Raw genomic sequence first — 21,088 nt, forward strand, 5'->3', positions numbered from 1 at the left:
AATCCAAATCCTTGTTGCCTGCAAAATCCTTTTTCTGAAGCTAACAAGGGAACGCTGTTTCTTGAGATGCTGTAAATGGGGAAACTGTGACAAGATAAAATTCATAGCATTTCACATTGAGTTGATCTCTCTTCTCTGACTGTCAAGGGACTCTCCTTATTTGTGGTATAGGTTAGTGCTAACATTTTCATAAAAATGCTTGCAGAATATCAGTTATGGTGGACTTGATGTCAGTGGATGCAAGACAGCCTGTGGGGGTATGTATCAGCACTGCTGCAGCACACTTCTGTTTCTTCAACCCAAAAAAGTTTGGATACTACAATCTGTTGCCCCGTAATAGTGAGGTGACTCCAGAGTGGCAAAATCCAGTAGCAGTTTTTAAAAACTGCACTGATGTCTTGTAAGGGAGAGACCAAGTTTATGTTCTTTGTGTGTCCATGACTGGAATAGGATGCCCAGAGAAGCTGTGGCTGCCCCTTGCCCGGAAGTGTTGAAGGCCAGGGTGCCCAGGAATCAGAGCAACTCGGGATAGTGGGAGATGTCCCTGCCCATGGCAGAGGGGTTGGAATGAGATGAGCTTTAATGTCCCTCCCTCAGGATCTGAGTTGCTCATAGGTAGCACATCAAACAGTCCTTACTGCAAAGGGAGAGTCTGGAGGCTGGGACAGTGATATTGTGAAAGGCAATCACTGAAAAGTGTACTTGCAAGGAGAAATGGACATTAGAGGAAAAAAAAAATCACTGTTTTTGTAAGCTGCAAGTCCAACTAGAGAGGACTGGGAGAGGCCAGTGTTTGTAGAAAATGAACAAACAAAAGGAGGGAAAACCCAGGTTATGTTGGGGTTTCCATAGCAACACAATACTTTTCCTGGAAAACTCAGATGATGAGATCTAATCTATCTTCTATTTAACTCTTGAATGCAAAGCCTTCTTTCTTGACTTGCATGTCTCCTCCACAGCACACTCCCTAGTGATGGGTGTGCTGTCACTAAACCGTGGTGGTCTTCATGGGGAATGATATTCCAGAGACAAGGCTGCTCCTGTTCTGTTCCAAAGCACACAGAAAAGGAAGAGCTTATGAGGCAGGGGTAGCTTTTGTGTGTAGGAAAGACTTACCAGGTGTTCTGATCCTGGGGAGCTTCTGCCTGAGATCTGTGGAAGATTTTCTGTGACTGTTTGGAGAGTTCATCAAAGTAGCCTCACTTAAATTTGTACCTGACTTAAATTTGTACCTGGTGTTCTGCCAGTTAAAAAGCCCCAGGTATGAGGAATGGGAATCCTTGGTGGCAGGATGTGGATACAATATTGCTGCTAGCAAGAATTTTCTTGCTTCTCTCTCACGAAGATATTTGCAGAAGTTCTATAAACTATGAACACCCTGTGACCTTGTAGAACTATGTTTATGGTACAGTAGAAAATATTTTGACAATGGATGTTTAGGATTTCTAGCCAATCCACCCAGGGGGTGGCTGATCCTTTGTCCAATTAGACTATGAAGAAAAAAGTCTATAAAAGAGTTTGTAAAATAATTAAAGAAATCAATCTTGCTGCACAATTCCTGCCTGCTGGATCTCTCTCCTCTCCTTCCTACGGCTGCGGGATACAGTAATAGCAGCAGAGGTTTCTTGTGGAGGAAGGTGGAAGGGTGGCAGCTTTTGCCTGACAAAAAGGACAATTGAGAGAGTGGGCAGCATGACAAATGTTCGTGAGATGGCTATTGGTCTCAAATATGTAGAGAGGAGTGTCTGTTCAGAGGAGAGAAGTGGAGAGAGTGGATGTGAGAGACCTCATCTTTGAACAACAGAGAGGAAATGGATACTGTTCCCTGCCTTCTGCCCATATCAGTACCAGCCTTTGCTTCATCCTTGCCTCTGGTGTACCCCCTGGCAGGAAGGGCAGAGGAGGCTTTACAAGAGGGGCTGCCCTTGAGGGGGGAAAGGGGGTGGAAGAGGCAGAATTTTCCCAGTTTCTGGGGTCCCCTGCATAGTAAGTAGTTACAAAGAGAGGGTGGTAAGAGAAGGCAGTTATCCCAAAGGATTTTGAGTATATCACCATAGAATCATGGAATGGTTTGGGTTGGAAGGAACCTAAAAGCTTATCGTGCTCCAAAACCCCTGCCATGGGCAAGGACACCTTCCACTGTCCCAGGTTTCTCCAAGCCCCATCCAACCTCGCCTTGAACACTTCCAGGGATCCAGGGGCAGCCACAGCTTCTCTGGGCAGCCTGTGCCACGGCCTCACCACCCTCACAGCCAAGAATTTCTTCTGTCTGATGTGTTTGTTACAGCCTTGTTAAAGGACTGGCAGTAGCTAACCCCTGCAATATTCAGCAAAAGCAATATTCTGTTTAATTGGTGGACTTCATGTTTTGTTTTTTTTCTGTCTGACTGTTCTGTTATTAACCTGTTGCTGCTTATTGAGCCCTGAAGATTTGTAAACAGAAAACTATCATTACAATATTTAAAAGAAACCCACTTCAGAGGGGTTCAAAGACCAGTAATCCAGGTGTGTCCCAACAAATAGGAAGCAGTGCTTTAATGTCTCTTAAAAAACCATGCCCTATCTTTAAACATTTATTATATTTCCTGCTATTTATCCTGACAGCCACCTGTTCAACTTGTGACCTGTTTGTAAAAATCTGCACACCATCCATCAGAGGGATACATGCACTTAGAAACTTCTGTTCTGTGGGCATTAAGTAAATTATTTCTTTAAGATCATATGGCAGATCTATAATTAATTAAACCCTCCATGATATTAGCTCAAAATAATTTAGCCTTTCTAAAAAGGTAAATGTAATTTGCCGATCTGGTATTTGGAAGAATGCTTTCCCCAAAATCAATTCCTTTAGTTTCCAGAGAATAGAAATGAGAAGCAATCTCATTTTAATTATATCTCTTTATTGCTAACAAAGGAATGATTTATGCAATTAAATTAACTGGCTAGAAAATTATTCTCAGCTGGGCTGTCCTAATTCTTTGCTTTCTGAATTGCAGGCTCTTACACTTCTCTATGTAGATTAATTTTTCTGATATGCAAACAATGCTCCTTGTGTTAATTTTTAACATTTTTTATTCACAGCTCCCCTTTTCTTAGTGTCAATGACATGAGTAATACTTGTGCACTTCTGGGCTCTGATTCAGGCCTTTTTATGTAGAAAGATTGGGAAAAAAAATCTTTTCTTTTGAATCTCATTATTGCAGAGCAAGGTTTTGAAGTTTTCTTATCTATTGCTGAGAAACAGCAGCAGGAACATGGAGGGACTGCAAAGATGTCAAAGGATGCAAACTTTTGAAGGAAAATGTATCAGTGCTGAGGAGATGGGTGAATTTGCAGTTAGTGTTAAGAAAGCATTTTTTAATGTATTCCTCTTAAACCTCTGTCTCCTTGCAGCCAGGCAAAAAGCTGAAATACAAGGCGAAAAAATAAGACAGATTTAAGTTGTACACAGACTCAACAGGGAACGAATTTGGGATTTTTTTCTGCCTGGGATTACCTTGCAGTGGCTGGCCAGAACGTGAGCTAGAGATATTTGGGCTGAGGGGGAAATTGCCATGTAACAACACATTGTGACCATGCGCCAACACAGTCTGACATCTTCTGAATGGGGCATTGGTGTAATCTGCTGCTCTAAACCAGCAGTGAACATATTGCAGAGCACGTGTTGGCTCTGTCTGAGCTGTCCTGCCCTGTGTCAGTGGAGGTGTGTCAGCTGGTCAGGGTTTGCTGTGCTGGCACTCTGTGCTGCTGTCAGATGGCTTTAAACTGAGAGAAAGTAGGTTTAGATTGGATGTTAGGAAGAAATTATTTCCTGTGAGGGTGGTGAGGCCCTAGCACAGGTTACCCAGAGAAGCTGTGGCTGCCCCTGGATCCCTGGAAGTGTCCAAGGCCAGGTTGGACAGGGCTTGGAGAAACCTGGGATAGTGGAAGGTGTCCTTGCCCATGGGTTGGAACTGGATGACCTTTCAGGTCCCTTCCAACCCAAACCAGGCTGTGATTCTATGAAATAAAATTAAAAACCAGAGGTTTGTCCTGGGTTGGAATGCAATGGTTTGGGTGTGGAAAGGTCAGCGCAATTGGGATTCTGAAGGCTTTTGAAATGCCAGATAGGAAGGATCAAGCTATTATCATTTGGGTGGGACAAGGAAGCACTTTGGGCCTCTCTCCTTGGAGTGTGGGTCATCCAAAAGGAATCTTTCCTCTGGGCTGCATGGCTGCTGGGTGGGTGTGTGAAGGGGCAGTTGGTGCAATTATTGACTGCAGTTGTTGTTATTCTTGAGGACACCACTGTAAAATCAGCATAAACTGAATTTGCTTAGCAAGTGGGATCACATTTATTGGAGGAACATTTCTCAGAGAACAGTTGTCCTCGGCTTACTGTCAGAGAGTGATTTTTAAATTTTTAAAAAATTAAAAAAAAAATTACCCTAGTTCTGCAAATTCTCTGCACTGAGTTCAGTTCTCCTCCACAAATACCTTGGCTCATACAGGAAATAATCCCTTGCGATGCCTAAGGAAGATGCTGTGAGGTGCGAGTTTACCAGCAGTCTGCAGAGAAGGCTTTGGGTTCAATATTATCTATACAGCAGGAATGGTTAGAAATCAATAAGATGAAATTCCTGACAAATGCTACCTTTAAGGAGGAAACATCTGATTAAAAAAATGAGAAACAGCTGCCTAGATAAGTAGTACTGCAGGGAAGGATTTGGCTTCAGAGTGAATCACAGTGAGTCAGTGACACACCTTTAAACAGAAATCTTGTTCTTGGAAGCATTAATAAGAGTGTCAGGAGCAAGTTGTGGGGTCGGGGGAGAGATATGACTGCTCTGTGCTGATGCCTTTTCCTGGTTTTAAAACCAAGAGTTGAACACGGTTAGAAGGGAAAAAGGGATTTTACCTTGGTATTTATTTTAAGGAGCCTTAGGTGCACACGTCCAGGTCGATTGCACCTCCATGCACACCCACAAAAGATCTGGTCTAACAGTATAGGTCTTAATAATTAGCATATCCATAAAAAATCCCCCAATGAGAGGCTCGAATGAGGCCCCCCCCCCAGGGAAGCTTCCCCTGGATGGTTCTATCTTAATTTACAAAATGTGTTCTGGAAAGGACCTTGGAGTCTGGGGCACACTGATCCCTAGCTATGAAGCTTCTAAAATGTTTAGTCTCTTAGCTTGACAAACAAGTCCAAGAATGCAGGCAAAAAGCACGAAGAATACAGCAGTTGTAAAAAGCTATAAAAGGGGTATAAAAGAAAAGGCAAAAAAATCATCATGGCATCAGTGGTACTTGGTGAAGGCCGGCAGAACGTATCCAGCCTTGCAGCCTGCATTTCAAAAGCCAAGAATGGGGAAAGAACTGGGAAATCATGATCTGGGGGATAAATAATGACAAGCCTTACAGAGGGAGAAAATTAAACTTCACTTGCAGCAGGGGAGAATTGAGACTATACCAGGAAAACCTTAATCATAACCTTCAATTCTCACCTATCAGCCTGCCAGGAAAGGACCTGGAACCCTCTGGATGTGTCCTTTGGTCCTCCAAATCCACCTGCTTTTACTCTCAACTCCTGTTCCCTGCTACCTTTTCATTCTGCTTTGGCAGCAAATTCCAGTGGGGGCTGGCACTGAAAGCTGTTTCTGGTGATGGCCAGGGGAAAGGTTTGATTTCTCAGTGCCAGAAATCTTCCAATTCTTTTGGAACAAGCAGTGTATATAAGGAGCAGTGTAAGCAAAAAGAGGTACTTGTAGTGGATGGGAATGAAAGATGAGGAAGAAAAATAAACTAAAATAAAAAAAACCCCAACAACAAACAACCAAAACTGGAAAAAAAAAAGAAAGAAAAATCAGAAAAAAAACAACTAAACCAGAAAACATCTCCCTTCATAGAGTTGATGGTAAGATGATACTTCCATGCTTCCTGCCATCTGAGATCAATTCCCTTCCAGAGGGCATACTGGGATCACTACAACCTTTGAACTGGTAGACAGTGTAGGTTGCAAAACCAGATCGATCCTTTCCTTCATGCTATTGAAATAAGGCCGGTGAGGTCTGTGGCAGCAGGCAATGCTCAGTTGCAGGTAGCTCTCCATGCAGCCACTATGGGAGGGGAGGAAGAGCCAGAGCAAAGCCTTCACACTTCCAAAATGTTGGGAAATGCAGAGGTTGATGTCACTTCCTACAGGCACAGACCTGTAATAGTAACCTGTCCATGGCAGCGACAATTTCAAGGATTTGCTCTGTTATAGTCTGAATTCCGGATTCTTGTTCTGTTCCTTAACAAAGGAAATAAGAATGCGTTCCCTCCACATCCTCTAATAGAATTAATCACCTCTCCATGGACCATTTCCCAAATGTGCCAGGATTTAATTTCACAGTGAGTGCTATCCAGATGAAAAGCTGTCTTTGGTAATGTGGGGAGTCTCTCCTCTGTAAAGTAGATCTCTATTACAGGTGGCTGTTTTCCCTGTGAGAAGATCCCTGTCCCTGTGCCTTGCTTATTGATTTATCCTGCAAAGGCAGTTGCCTGGAATGCCCTTCCTCTCTGGGATAAGGTTTAGTGCTTTGTGAAGCTCCTGTGGATATGTTCTCTGCAAGTGCTTTTCTTCCAGATGAGATGCTGCTGGGTGGAAAAACAGAACTGGGTGGAATTTGAGAGCTTTGTGCATTTGCCCAGTTTCCTTAAAACAGGAGAAAATCACTAGAAAGCCCCATTTTACTATTGATTCATTATTTTCTCTTTGCTGTTATCTGTTATCCAGAGTTTTGTTTTTAAAATCTGATATCTTCTGCTTTTCTTCCTGCTGAGGTTCTCACTAAGCAGAACCCATCAAAATAGAGTTTGGACTTGCAATATTTCAATAATTTTTTTTTCTTTTGTTTCATTGTATAACATTAAAATTTAATTAACATTTTACTACAAGTTAAGCAAATAGTTAATATTTCATTTTAAATAACATACTTTTGTTTATATTGGATTCTGGATATTTGAGTGCTGAAATCAGAGGTTAATCTGGTTCACCACACTGAAAGAGATGCAAGTGCTGGAAAGATTTCTGTTGACCTTGTATCTTCATTTCTCCTGACTTTTCATTTCTAGTCTTTCCCATTTCCCAGTAAATTACCGGGAGATAGCTCCTAGCTGTGTCTTATGAGCAGCAGAAGAAATGAAGCAGTGTAAAATATAGATAATATAGACTGAGCAGTACTGTATGCAATTAGGCTGTATAGCTGTGCACGCTTATGCTTTCTGTCTCATTGCATTTCAGAGAGAAATTCTGGTGAACAACACTGTTTCTCTGGAATTTTAGAACCTATTTTGTTATTCTTGTTGAGATCTAGTTTGGAGCTGGGTGATCTCCTGAAAAGTCCTTTCCGACCTGAACTGTGCTGCTTCTGTGAAGATCAGTGTGGGCACTGTGCCCAAACTGGCAATAGCTGCTCTGTCTGTGTGAAGATTTGCACCCAGAGACAAAAGCCGAATATCCCAGTGAAGGTAATTGGAATGTCACCAAACTCTTGTCAGCATCCTCCAGCACACAGCTTGTCCCTCTGTTCCGATGTTCCCTACTTGCTGGGATGCTCTGTCCCACACACTGGTCCCAGTATCCATCCCTTAAGGATGGACCATCATCACTTGGGCTTTGTCCTGCTGATCACCAGGCCCAAACTGTTTTCTGCCCATCTTATTTCTCATTTCTGCCCAACCTGAATTTTCTTCTTCCCCCTTTTCATCCAAATGAACTCTTCCTACAGAAATCTTGGAGTCTAGAGCTGTGTTGGCTAAAGACTTGGCCCCTCCATTGGTTCTAAAGGGCTTTAGCAAAATTTTAAATACGCAAATAATAATAATTATTGCTGGTAATAACAGGAGCAGCCTAGGATTTCTTTATTTTTTTAGATTCTTCTGTCCTCTGCAGATGCCACTTTAATGCAAATCAAACTTTGTGGATTGTGTTACCTATTGAAAAATAGTTTCAATTAGAAATTCAATTACACTGTCTTGGGGGGGATGGAACTGACAGTTTCTTTGAATTTTGCACGTTATAGAGGGCTCCAAAGTGCCATAAATCTGCTAATTGATTTCTGTACCTGTAATGTTTGATTAGGTGTATTTTATTGTCTTCTTGGTTTTAATTAACCCCAGGCTTGTCAAAATGCTTCCACTGACAAAGGATATATGATGAACTGAGATAAACTCTATTAACAGAGGCTGACTTTTGTCAGTAATTGCTATCGTGCCTGAGAGGTATTAGAAATGATCACACACAAAGAAACTGTACTTTTGGTAACAACTTTTATGGGCTGTTATAAATCTGTTGATTGCCCCCCAGGAGATAAGCAACTGTGAATGACAAGGGGTCCAAAGGAAAATCTATCATTTTCTAGATGTCTTATAAATATTAAGAGTGACAAAATGGGAAGAGTTATGAAGTCTAAGTGCTGAAAATGGAATGGATGCTAATGCACCCACACCTGTCCCCATTACAGAGTGTGAGGGCTGTGGACACAAGGGCACGACCACCTCTGGTTGTGGTGAAGCAGAACATTCTTACCTTGGCTGGGGAACTCTGAAAGGCTGAAGTGATGCTGCGACTTTTGCTTCTGGGCCCTTGGTTGGAGTTCAAGGCTGCCTGGAGCGCAAATACCCACGTCACTTGTGTTTGGGGACAGAGACAGGAGTGATGGGGTGGTGATGGGCAGATTTTGCCCCAGAAGAAATTACAGACTGTAGTCAGATCACTTTTGCTGAGCACGGCTTATTTACTGATGTTGTGTGCTGTTTGTGTTAGAAATGTTTGATCGAGAAATGGCTGGCAGACCTGGCAAACCATCCCTTGGACAAAACAGGAGAGAAGGGTTAATATCCCTGATTTCACGAATATATCCAGTGTAAGGACTTTGTATATGTAGGATCTTTAGATAGAGATGTATATAAAAATACACAGAAGTCTGTGCATAAATATTTTTGGGTGAATGGCAGCTTCATCTATTGGAGCTCTCTGCCTTTGGGTTCTGGAGCACTGTGTGAATGGGGTGTGGATGCAGGTGCAGCCCTGTGAACACAAATGGGACTATACTGAGCATATAAACAGAGCAGGAATAAACCACACTAAGTTGTGAAAAAGGGACAGACTTTGTGCAAATTATTTATTAAAGTTAATGTGAATACTTCCTATAGACACCAATACATTAATTTATAGTTAAGGTAATGTTTATAAATGTTTTGGGTTTTTTAAAAAATATATATATCTATATCTGTATGTGGGGTGAGCACACACAGTCCTCAGGAGCTAGAGATATATTTTCTCTTTTCTGCCAACATCTGTCCAAGCTTTGGACACTCTTGGCTGCAGCAATTTTAAAGTTGCTTAATAGGTCTTCTGTCTTGCTCAAAACAGTTATTTTTAGCTTGATTTTTTTTTTTAATCTACAGCTGAGAGGGTATTTTAAACTGACCTTCATTTTCTTTGCTGCTTTTTCTAAGAATTGTCTCAATGACTTGCAGCAGTGTGAATGGGCATGGAGAAAGCAGGAGCAGAGCGGAGCTTTCCTGCGTGGAGAACACTGCAGTCCTAAAAGCTGTTTTACCTAACAGCATTAGGATATTCAGCTTGTTATTAATATTTTGGGGAGCTTGTAAAATATCTCTGGAGCTTGAAAAGTGCAGGATTCTCACTTTGCTGTCTTAGTTTAGCCCAAAATACATTTTTCCAGTGCTTGGGGCTTTTTGGACCTGCCCTTTTTCTTCCTGGACACTGCAGTGTTTGAAGAGTCTGGGGTGGATCTGCTGCTCTGTGTGGGTTTATTGGGGTGGGGAGGCACAGCTGAAAGTGCTGCCATGGGCACATGCATCCTTCAGTTCCCAGTGGGAGGGATCCATTTAGTCTGCCAACCCTCAGAGGGTCTGAAAACCACATTCTTCTTGAATCCCAGCTCCTGTGGATCACTCCCAAGCAGAACACACAGGGAAGGTGTTCTGTAGCATGCCAGGCTCTTACGGACTGTGTGTCTTTGAGTGAAATGCTAGAGTGAGAACTGTCACTGATTTCTGCAGCCTGACAGATGATCTTTAGTGCTGGACCCCTGGCATGGCATAGTTGGGATTTTCTATGGGATCCGCTGCTGCTGTGGGTGGGGAACTCTCATAGGTGTAAGCTGTGATCTGGCTTGATGTTTTGTGAAGTATTAGGAGAGTCCTGGACATCCCAGATCTTGAGATGTGGGAGTGTGAGTTGAGACCGGCAGAGGAGGGAGAGCTGAGAACTAAGGATGCTCTGTTTTGAGGAGCTGAGGCAGATCTTTCAGCCTTGGTATATTGGAAATGGTTCTACAGGCTGGAGAGCTCAAACTGACTTGTTGCATGTGGTATTCCAGTGCTGTGCCATGGAATTTCAGCAGTCCCACCACCCCTATTAATGCCCCCAGCACCCAAGGGGCAGTTGGCAGGTTTAGAAGCTGAACCTTCCTTTTGCTTTTCCTTGGTTACACGGCTCTGTTCCAGAGATTCCATGCAAGACTCGTGTGTATGAGAGAGTGCATATATATCTATATTCCTCTTGGGGCATGCTGAAAACAATCCATTTAGAAACCAGGTGTCCTTGTCTCTCTTGGCATCTGGTTAAATATCAGCCAAGTAGGAAAAGGTAAATCCTAGGATGCTTTAGCAACTGCCGGGGCTGTGGAGCCCTGGGCTCCATCTGATGGGATTTGAAGGTCACGGTGGCTGCCCACGTGTGAAAGATGTGTCCTTATTCCCCATAGATAAACAGACCAAAGTGATCTATCCGAAGGTGTCCCTAAACCGAGCTGATCAGAGACACCTGCGCTTCGGGCTGCCGAGAGCAGAGGTCGCTGTTGAACTGGAAATGGAGCCCCTGTGACTCTCCAGGGCCACCTTCCCTCTAATGTGTCCAGCCCTGAGACACCTCAGGCTGCTTTTCCACTACAAAAAGACCGTGCTTTCAAAAGGCCAGCACGAGGCTGCTCAAGCGAGGGGCTGAGGAGGTGTAGCTCGGGACGGTGTGTTTGAGCTCTGTTCTCTGCAGTTCCTTCTTGCCCTGCTCACCTACCAACACATCCTGCAACTAACCCTCCAGCTCAATCTGCAGCTCCTCTGTTTCGTTCATCCCTGGTCCCTGGCAGAGCCTCGTTGAGAGCAGAGTTCTCTCTGTTTAGCCCTGGGGATGCCTGTGAGAGGACAAAGGCAGGTAGTGCTGAGCAGCAGCCAAGGCAATGTGATGGGGATGGCAGAGCTGCCCCACCAAGCCCTGCTGATCCTGACCCTGCTGTGGGCATGTCTGCACCTAGGCCATTCCCAGACAAGGAGAGTTGGATGAAAATCCTCAGCTCCTTTTATGAATCCCCATAAAATCCCATAGGTCTGAACTTGCTGCAAGTTGCCCAGGCGAACTCACATCTTACGCCAGCATTCCTTACTACTTGGAAACACCCTGGAGTTTAACTTCTCTCTGGAGAAAATCAGAACTTCCAGCAGAGATTGTGGATGCTTGTGCCTTTCTTCAGAAGGATGATCAGAAACCTTTGGCAAGATGGGACATCTGTGGAAGCAACAACCTGGGAAGTAAACAGGCTGTGCTTCACATCACTCCACTAATTCAGTATTCACAGCAGCCTGAGATCCAGCAGTTTGTTCTAAATTGGTTTATTATAGTCAATACTTATTATTTATAGATATGAAAGAGACAAGATCTGAGCCTTTTGATGTTGTAAATCGATACAGATCTGTTCACTCCCTGAAACTGCAGCCTATTCTCTGCAGGGCCACAAATCCTTAGTTAAAACTTCAGCCTTTTGCCTAGACCTGTAAACTTAATGTGGATACCTTTGTCTTGGCAGAAACAGGACTGCCATTAATCCTACAATCCTACAGTTCCAGCAGAAGGCACTATTTGGCTAGCAAGTTTGGCATGGTGCGCTTGCTTTGGCAAATATGGACAGCCAGGACAGTCTCATAGAGAATTATCTGTATTTGTGTGGACCCATTTAGCCCCTCTTTCCTTGGGAGCAGAACTCTGTGTTCAAAGCAGTGGGAGTGCAGTAAACACCGTGGTGTCTAAATAACTTGCAACACCGTGTAATGTTACTGCACAAAAGGTCTGAGTTAATGATCCAGTTGATTTACATGTCAACTGCATGACAATAGAAATTAATATTCACTGATGAGTCAAACTGAGAGACTCTGAATTATTTTTTTTCCTCTCTAATGGTTTCGTGTCAGATCTGTGTGTGAGTTCACACACCTGTGTATGGATCAGAGGGTGTCTGGGGATAAAGGAGCATTTGATGAACTTTTGGACTCCCCTGAAAAATACAGTGTAAGAAATCTTGTGTGAAACTGTCCAAGTGCTGTGTAGTTCTGAAAATGTCTTCTAGTACCAGTGATGAGTAGGTGGAAAAGGAGATCCCTGATTAAATGTGGCTTTGTTTAGGGGGCAAAATACAAGTAGCTGAGGCCAGATTCTGCTCTCTTTTGCTTCTGACTTATATTCGGCTAAGCTTGCACCATTATAAAATCACAGTGAGGGAAGACCTGTGGTATTAGGGGAAGAAAGTGGCACTTTCCTTTAAATTAGCTGATTTGTAGTTAAAAATGGGCTTGTTCTGTGAAAGCTGCTGGATGTGGCAAGTGCTTGACACCTGGATGACTTTAGTCAGTCCAGCCCAAGGAAGGAGAAAAACCCATAAAAGCAGAGATGTCCAATGTCCTGTGCTGTGCCTGAGGGGAGAGGTTGCATGGAATTTCCCATCAGCCTTGGGCCATGTGGGGAATAAGGACCTCCAGGGATCATAGCATCATTACAGTTGGAAAAGACCTCTAAGACCACATCCAACCACTCACCCAGCACTAAACAATGTCCACAAGTGGTACATCCACATGGTTTTTTTAATATATTCAGGGTTGGTGATTCCATCACTTCCCTGAGAAGCCTGTTCCAGTACCTGATCACCCTTTGGGTGAAGAAGTTTTTTCTAATATCCAACCTAAACCTCCTCTGCTGTGACTTAGGCCATCTCCTCTCCTTGTATTGCTTGTTCTTAGGAGAAGAGACCAACCCCCACCTGGCCACAGCCTCCTTTCAGGTGGTTGTAGAGAGTGAGAAGGTCCCCCCAGAGCCTCCTTTTCTCCAGGCTGAGCCCCACCAGCTTTCTCAGCTGCTCCTCACAAGACTTGTGCTCCAAACCTTTCCCCAGCTCTGTTCCCTTCTCTGGACACGCTCCAGCCCCTCAATGTCCCTCTTGCAATGAGGGGCCCAGAACTGGACACAGGATTCGAGGTGTGGCCTCACCAGTGTCCAGCACAGAGGGATGGTCACTGCCCTGGTCCTGCTGGTCACACTATGGCTGGTACAGGCCAGGTGCTCTTGGCCTTCTTGGCCACACCTGGGCTCATGTTCAGCTGCTGTCAAACAGCACCCCCAGGTCCTTTCCAGCCACTCTGCCTCCAGCCTGGAGCACTGCAGAGGTTGTTGAACCTGAGGGGTGCACCATCCTTTGTCCCTCCTTGCAATGAACATCTTTTTCCTCAGAGAATACAGGGAGAGGAGCTTGTTTGAGCTCTTTGTTCTGCTGCTCAGCATTGGCAGGGACTGGATGCAAATAACTCGTCAAAGAGGTGTAAGATACAGAGTTCCTGGCCCTGCTTTCTGTTCTCCAAGGCCCAGCAAGGTCTGTGACATCCCCAGGCTGTCCTTTGCATGTAGCTTCCCTTGCCTAGCCAGTACTTAGCAAAACTCCTGTAATAACCTTTATGCTCTTAACCCAATTTCCTTCCAAACTGCCATATGCTGTGAGCTTTGGGAGGGATTGAGACCATGAGAAGGCTGCTCTTTTAAATCCCAGGGAAAGGAGGAAAAGTGGCATTCTGAGTGCCTGCAGGCAAGGAATAGAGGAATCTCATCACTTTGGTTATGGGGCAGGAAAACCCATATGCCCTTACCAAACTGAAGCCTGCCTCCCCCAGCAAGCAGTTTTCCTAATTAGAGGAAATGTGAGGGAAGCCTCACTTGCTGTTTTGTTGTCATGTTAGATGATGCTCTGAGATGCTGCTGAAACTTGTGAAGAAATGAGACCACGCAGAGGGTGATGAGCTCCAGAGAAGAACCAGATGCTGCGGAGATGGAGCTGAGTGTCCTGCTGAGTAACCACTTCCCTCTCTGCCAGTGTGAGACCTATCCCAGCTGTTGGGGAGGCTTTTGGAGGGTGCAGAGCCAGCCAGGTGCTGTCTTCTGAATCACTGCTGTGGTATGTGATTGGAATTAGTATTTAATTTGGGAGTTAAAGCCCTTAGACTGGGCAAGGTAAGAAAAACTTCAGATGCTGGGTCAGAGCATTAATTCTTCTGAGAGCTATGCTGGGAAGTTGGTGATCCTAGAATTAAGCTTGGAGGGTCTACATGTAATAGGATCAACCTTTTCAGGGCTTCCATGGTTATGCAGAGAGCCTCCTTTCCAGATGGTTTGGTACCAGTGTGTGTGCTGGCCCTCAGTTGGGATCAGTATGTGAGGCTCTGGTGGCTGCCACATGGAGTTCAGCCCTCCCTGGGCCAGGAAAGGGAGCAGTGCCCTGTGACCAGAATGTCTCCATATGGATGAGAAAGAAGAGCCTGTCTCTACAGTTATGGGTGGACTTTGTGCAATGAAGCTGAAACACCAGAAGGTAGGGTTTCATGTGTAGAAGGTCTGTGCCCAGCACATAAACAGATTAAAACTGGGTGTATTTTTTCACCTGGGACACCTGGTCTTTGATACTGGAGGTTTTGTAGCCTTGTGCAGGAGGTGTTGGATCACAGCACCCCTGTTAATGAGGGAAATGGACTTTGTCTCCTGCTTTGGAGGTGTATGGGTTATTCTGCATTTAGAGAGAGCCTGAGATCCTTTGTTGCATCTGTGGTTGAAGGACAAAGTGCAGCGATGAAAACAGTTCTGAGAAGCAGGATCCAGAGGTCAATTAGTGAATGAGAAGGGATAAGGAAATGGAGGTTGAAAAGGAGTCAAAGATATTTACAGCCTGTATGGCCTTCCCTCTCCTGGTGCTTTATTTTTAATGGCTTGCTGCTTTTACCTCTCTTTGTTTAATGAATATATTGCTGAGTTATTGGAAGCAAAAACTGCATCCAAAAGCAGGACACTCAGGGTTTATTATATTGATATAACTCAAAACCAGCCAAATTGATTTTTGTTTTTCTTTTCCCCTCCTCTTCCACCTCATTTTTAAATCTTGCAGCAGGCTTAGTGGTAGTGACAGGTGGGAGACTGACAGCACTGGAGATTAGAAGCCGTGTTTAGGTGGTGGGGAGAGCACCCTCTTTTCCTCCCGTGGTGCTTTATTCCCCTCCAGCCACGTCTCCTTGTGGCTTGGGCAGAGACAATCCTTGGCTGCCCGCTCCATATTCTGCTCCCCAGTGCTGCTGGAAGGGCTGTAGGAAGCTGTGGCTGTCCCTCCCAGCCTGTCACCAGCATGGCTTTGTGCCAATGTGGTCACCTGCCCCCATATGAACAGAGAGTGGACGCTTTAAGACATCCTTGGTCATCACAGCACAGTGTGAACTTGCAGTTCTGCAAAGGCTGTTGGACCTGGAGCTCCTGTGGTGGCTGCAGGGAGTGAGGAGCTTGTGGGGAAAAAACATTTGAAATGGTTTCTCTGGGTGGTCATTTTTAAAAAAAGCATCTCTGTGAGTCTCCAGGTCATCAGTCTGTCCAGGTAGAATGTTCTGAAGTGGCGGGGGGGGGGGGGGGGGGGGGGGGGGTATATTTGGTGGCTTTTGCCCTCTTTGGGGCACCTGTGTAGACCTGTAGTCGGCCTGCCCTCTCTTGGGGGTGTTCTCCTAGCTGGAAAAGGGATGAGCATGGCAGCTAAGTGTAAGACAATTTTTGGAGCCACCACAGCTCCTGGACTCTGGGACTTTGTCCTGCAGCCACCCCATCTCTGATGGGAGTGCAGTACCCATGGGCTTCAGGGACAACCCTGCCCTGTCCTCCCGGGATGGAAAAGGGACAGGGGAGGAAACCAGGGGCTAGGAAGATCTCTTCTGGAGAGAAATAAAGGAACCCACCCTCAGTATGAAGCAGCAAGAGGTTTCCAGCTCAGCCCTAGTTAATGAGGGCATTTTGATCTACAGTTGTTGACTGCAGAAAGAGCCTTCCTGATAAAGCGGGGAGAGATGTCCTGGGGGAGAGGGTCGCTGAATATGCATGGCCCCGGGTCTCTTTGTTTAGCGGATATCTGACTATATTTATTCTTCTAGATTACACATTCTGACTGCGGAACAAAGGGCTGGCAGGAGCTGCTCTCTTGTGCTTAATAATTTGAGTGAATTTACATTTCAATGCAGCCCTGTGCCACTTCCCACCCCCCATGGAAAGAGCAGAATTTCCCTGTTGTGGGGAGGGAGGAAAAGAAACTCCCACCGCAGTGGCCAGGCTGGGAGATTTATTGCGGTTCCTCTCTGAATTTATTCCTCGCAAATCTTGTACACGTGTGCCCACCCTCCTGATGCAGAGATGTTTTCTTTCCCACTCCAGACTTGCTCAGCCAACTCTGCCTGCCCCACCTCCCTGCTGAGCACTGTGATTCATCCTCAAGTAATTAACCATCAGCAGTACAGAAAGTACCTGCCTTGGCAGAAGTGTGAAAACACATCTACACCTAAGGGGAACCGGATTGAAGGTTTCCACTTTGAGTGACACCCAGGGAGCTGCAAAGTGATGAAAAGACAGAGTTGCCAAAACTCTCCAAACACGGTCTGGTTTCTATGCAACGTCCTTTTCGCTGTACTTTGGGAACTGAAACTACAAAAAACCCATTTGCTGAGTCAGAGTTAGTTATGGGGGCATGGAGGTGGCAGGTTTTTCACTTGCTGGTCTGATCAGGATCCTTGGATCCCTGCCTGCAGCAAGTGATTTGACCTGTTTGGTTTATCTCTTGCTTCTCAGCTGAATTTTCCCTGTTCTGCATCCCCAGGCTCATCTCAGAGTATGATTTTGTGTCCCTGTACAGGAAATTTGTGCATACAGGCCCAGGATCCTGTGTTGGCTGCCACCCACCCCTTACTGAGCCCCAGTCTTGCAGTTAATGTTAGGAGAGCTGCATAATTTTCTCTTGCCTGCCTGATAATAACTTTGCAGGGCCAGGGACTTTATATGCTGATAACCTCAGTATGCTACACCTCATTTGGGTCTCTTACCAGCAGCTGCTCTGCATTAGCCCATTATGACAAACTTTGACTATAGGCACAGCTCCTCATTGCTGTTTTAGAGGACATCTCTGCTTTTCTTGAGCTTTTTAGGAGCTGGGCTGTGGGGCCATGAGCACAGGACCTTATTGGGTGAAATTTGTATGTTGAGATGTGGCTCAATTAATACCTTTCTTTCATTTGCTCTTCTGTCCAAGTCCTACAGTGTCTCACATGGTGCAAAATGAGATGAACCCTCACTGCTCTTGGGGCTGGCTGAAGAAGCAGAACATGAGGAAAGAGCAGCCTCAGATGTGCCTGAGCACAGCAGCAGCCTCTTCCAGAAGCTCATTACACCTGAACTTGTGCCTTTAGGCAGCCAGGGGACAGGTAATTTTGTCCTGAATTCTTCTCTTGCCATCTTTTTCCTCCTCTTCGAGTTTGCATGAGGACCTGTATGTGGGAGATGTGAGTTGTTGAGCTGAACTTCTCAGGGCTCCCATGTGGGAGGGAAGTCAGCTTCCAGCAGGCTCCACATGTGTGACCAGGGGCTTTTAACATGTTGAGTTCGGGCCTTCATTGCAACCTGAGCTGCAAAACAACTTGGAAATGGGGTTTATAGCTGTGTTTCCCCACTCCTATGTACTTGGGAATGTGTCAAGCTCTCTGTGGATGTGTGTCCCTATACTGCCCAGAGTTGAATTCCTGGCAATGATCCCAACTTAATCAGTAAGAGCTTGTGCATGTGATGCTGCTCTTCTTTCTGATGACACTTCTAGATGTTGGTGTTCTGCAAAGCAGAATGGAGGAAAAAATGTTTGAGGAACATGGGCAGAACCAGGACCTTGCCCTGTGTCCTGCTCCAGCACGACAGAGGGAATTTCCTGCCACGTGTAAAGTGTGAACAGTGTGTGGTTGTCAGCAGTTCTGTCTGAAAAGCCTGCTGGAGCAGGTAGCTGTGCTTATTTAGTGGCTGGATGTATATGTTCGTTATTTCTCATTGGCTTTGCATTCTGTACACGCTTAAATATGGAACCATACATATGTATGTTCCATATCACACACACACATATAGTCTGTAACACACACGAGCACAATACAGCATTAAACCAGGGGGCTTTCATTTCTCTTAATTACCTAATTATATTGGTTCTTACATTCTGTACATCTTGGTTTTATCTGAACTTTCCAGAAGGTGTAAGTAATACGCATCTTGTCACATCCCATTTTCACACTAGCGCTGTTGCTGTATGAACCATTGCTCGAAATAAAACACGACGAGAATAGGCAGCCATCTGTCTGGGAAGCACATGCAGTCCCAGATGGCAGCTCCTCTCCTGCTTGCTGGTAGCAGAGTCGTCTGCCTGAGGAACACAGTAGAAATGTGTAACTGTTCAGCAGGGATATGTAGAATGTGGGGCCCTCCCGGGGGCTGGGGCTCGGGGCCCTTCAGTGATGGAAGGGGAGGGAAACTTGGAGCATGGAGCCCATCTCTAAGGGGGGCAGGTGTTCATCTCACTCACAGCAACCTCTCTGCGCTCAGCTCTCTGGGAATGAGGGTCCTCATCCCGTCTGTGTGAATATTCCTTTGGAATGGTGAAGTGGGGACCTGATGGAAAAGAGTCCACAGGACGTCGGCAGGTAAAGCTGGAGGGAGGTAAAAGCCCCTGAGCAGTTGTCTCTGGACTGTTCACATGAGAAGTGACTCTGCTTGGTTTGCAGGCAGTTTGGCCACCAAGAACTGACACGTGCCAACCTTCAAGGGTCACAAACCACCTCACAGCCAGTGTCCCTCGACCAAAGCATTGCCCTGTGTCATTCAGGACAAGTGCTGCCTCCCCTCAGTCAGTGCCTCCCGGCAGTTGGTGCCACTTGTGAAATTACAGCATGGGAATGTCTTTCCTGCCAACAGAGGTGAATGGGTGATGAAATACCTCTACTTAGCAAAGCTTGGCCATTTCTGCTGGACTCGGCATGCAGGGGTTGCTTTCATTGATCAAATGTAGCAGAAAAAGCACAAGAATGTGTAAAGCACTAAGTCTGGGAGTGGCTGGGTGAGAATGCAGCTTTCTTATTCTTTGAACTTTCTGCCCCTGCATGCGGTTTTTAATTTGGCCTGAGGGAGGGATAAAGGATACTGGAACAGGTTTCTACAGAACTGAGGAACACGGAAGAAATTATCATAAAAGTAATGACAGCCCTTGGGAGAGGCACCCAAAGCCATCAGCCTGTTGACTGTGACTTTCACTACAGCCTTTAAAAGAGCTGAGCAGTGGTTCTGTGAAACAATCAATAATTTCCTTATAATTTTGCTTTGCAAAATCATCTCTTTGGGTTTCAGTTTTCTGGAATGTCTTTCAAGGCTTTCTCCATTCCCAGAAAAGCCTTTGCACCATCTACTGACTTTTTAACCTTGTGATACCTGTTCCCATCTGCAGTTTTTCCACTGGGAGGCTCATGGATGAGGTATTGAACTGCAGAGCTCGGCACAAGTCCTTTTGTACAGGGTAAAACTGTCATGGGCAGGGACACCTTCCACTAGACCAGGTTGCTCCAAGCTCCATCCAAACTGGCCTTGAACCCTTCCAGGGATGGGGCAGCCACAGCTACTATGGGCAACCTGTGCCAGTGCCTCACCTCCCTCACAGGGATCAACTTCTTCCTAATATCTAATCTAAACCTAATATCTTTCTAATATCTAATCTAAACCATGCATGTGGTTAGGAGGAAAGACAAGTGTGCATGCAGAAAAGGTCCTGCTGAGATTGTGCAGAGGGTCAGATTGTTTTGGATGCAGGAGAAAAACAACTGGTTATTCCTTCCTCTTGGAAACAATTTTGCCTTGGCCCAGCTTGTGCAAAATAGAATTAGAGAGCCTTGCTGAGCACTGGGAGCTGGCGGGAGCCATCACTCAGCCAATTCATCATAATGGGAGCCTGGTAGCTAATAAGCAGGTAATAAATGTGCTAAGTGTCCACCTTCAGATTGCCTGTGTGCCTCCCCCCTGCCCAAACCCTGGGCTGCAGCTGCTGGCGAGGAGACGTCACCCTGGCTGACAAGCAGACGACACTGGAGAGATGCCTGTCTGGCTTTTCTCTCCTGCCAAGGGCATGGCAGGAGAGCCACAAGCTTTGCAGGGCAAGGTGTGGGGCTGGGGAAGCAGGTTAAGGCGGGGAAGCAGGTTAAGGCAGGAAAGCCTCATCCCAGGTAAATCAGTCCTGAAGGCTGCAGTGGGGCCTGGCTGATCTCTTCAAGTCAGGTAGCAGATTGGGGTGGGGTAGGATATGGGGAGGGTTTCACTTTGTCATGGAAAGTTTTGCATCTTTGGTCGAGGTGCTAAAATTGTGATCTCTCTGGTTTTCAGTGTGTGAAGTGATAGACAAAGGGCATCTGGAGGCAGGTGCTGAGGAAGTACAAGGGGATGTTGAGCAGAGAAAGCACAGGGCAATGCTCCCCCTGCTCTGAGAAAACAGCCATGGGACAGGCTGTGGTACTGTGGAATGATGGAATGGTTTGTGTTGGAAGGCACCTTAAGGATCACCTAGTTCCAATTCCCATGAGCAGGGATGTGTTCCACTAGACCAGGTTGCTCAAACCCCCATACAATCTGGCCTGAAGCACTTCCAGGGATGGAACATCCACAACTTTTCTTGGTAGCCTCCTCCAGTGCCTTACCACCCTCTGGAACAGGTGGTACCAGGAGGACCTGGGCCTGGGATTGGAGTCACAGAAGCTCAAGGGAAACCCATGTCCCGGAGAATTACCAGTGGGTGGCTGTCCTTGCTGAGGGACATGGGTTAGGAGAGATGATCCTGGAGGAGGTGACAAGTCCAGAGGAACAGATCCTCCTCTGACCTCAGGGAAATGTGGACCCCAAGCAGCAGTAAATGGGAAC

General features: G+C 45.7%; 1 long non-coding RNA gene across 1 annotated transcript in view; it reads left to right on the top strand.

Annotated features, from left to right (window-relative positions):
- Window positions 1–21,088, top strand: part of LOC125330489 — a 92,001-nt gene that overhangs the window by 905 nt on the left and 70,008 nt on the right. The window contains exon 2 of the long non-coding RNA XR_007205564.1: window positions 17,412–17,583. This is a non-coding gene — a long non-coding RNA (uncharacterized LOC125330489). The remainder of the gene's footprint in view (window positions 1–17,411; window positions 17,584–21,088) is intronic.

This window comes from Corvus hawaiiensis, chromosome 9 (genome assembly GCF_020740725.1).
Source record: "Corvus hawaiiensis isolate bCorHaw1 chromosome 9, bCorHaw1.pri.cur, whole genome shotgun sequence".
NCBI classification, from domain to species: domain Eukaryota; kingdom Metazoa; phylum Chordata; class Aves; order Passeriformes; family Corvidae; genus Corvus; species Corvus hawaiiensis.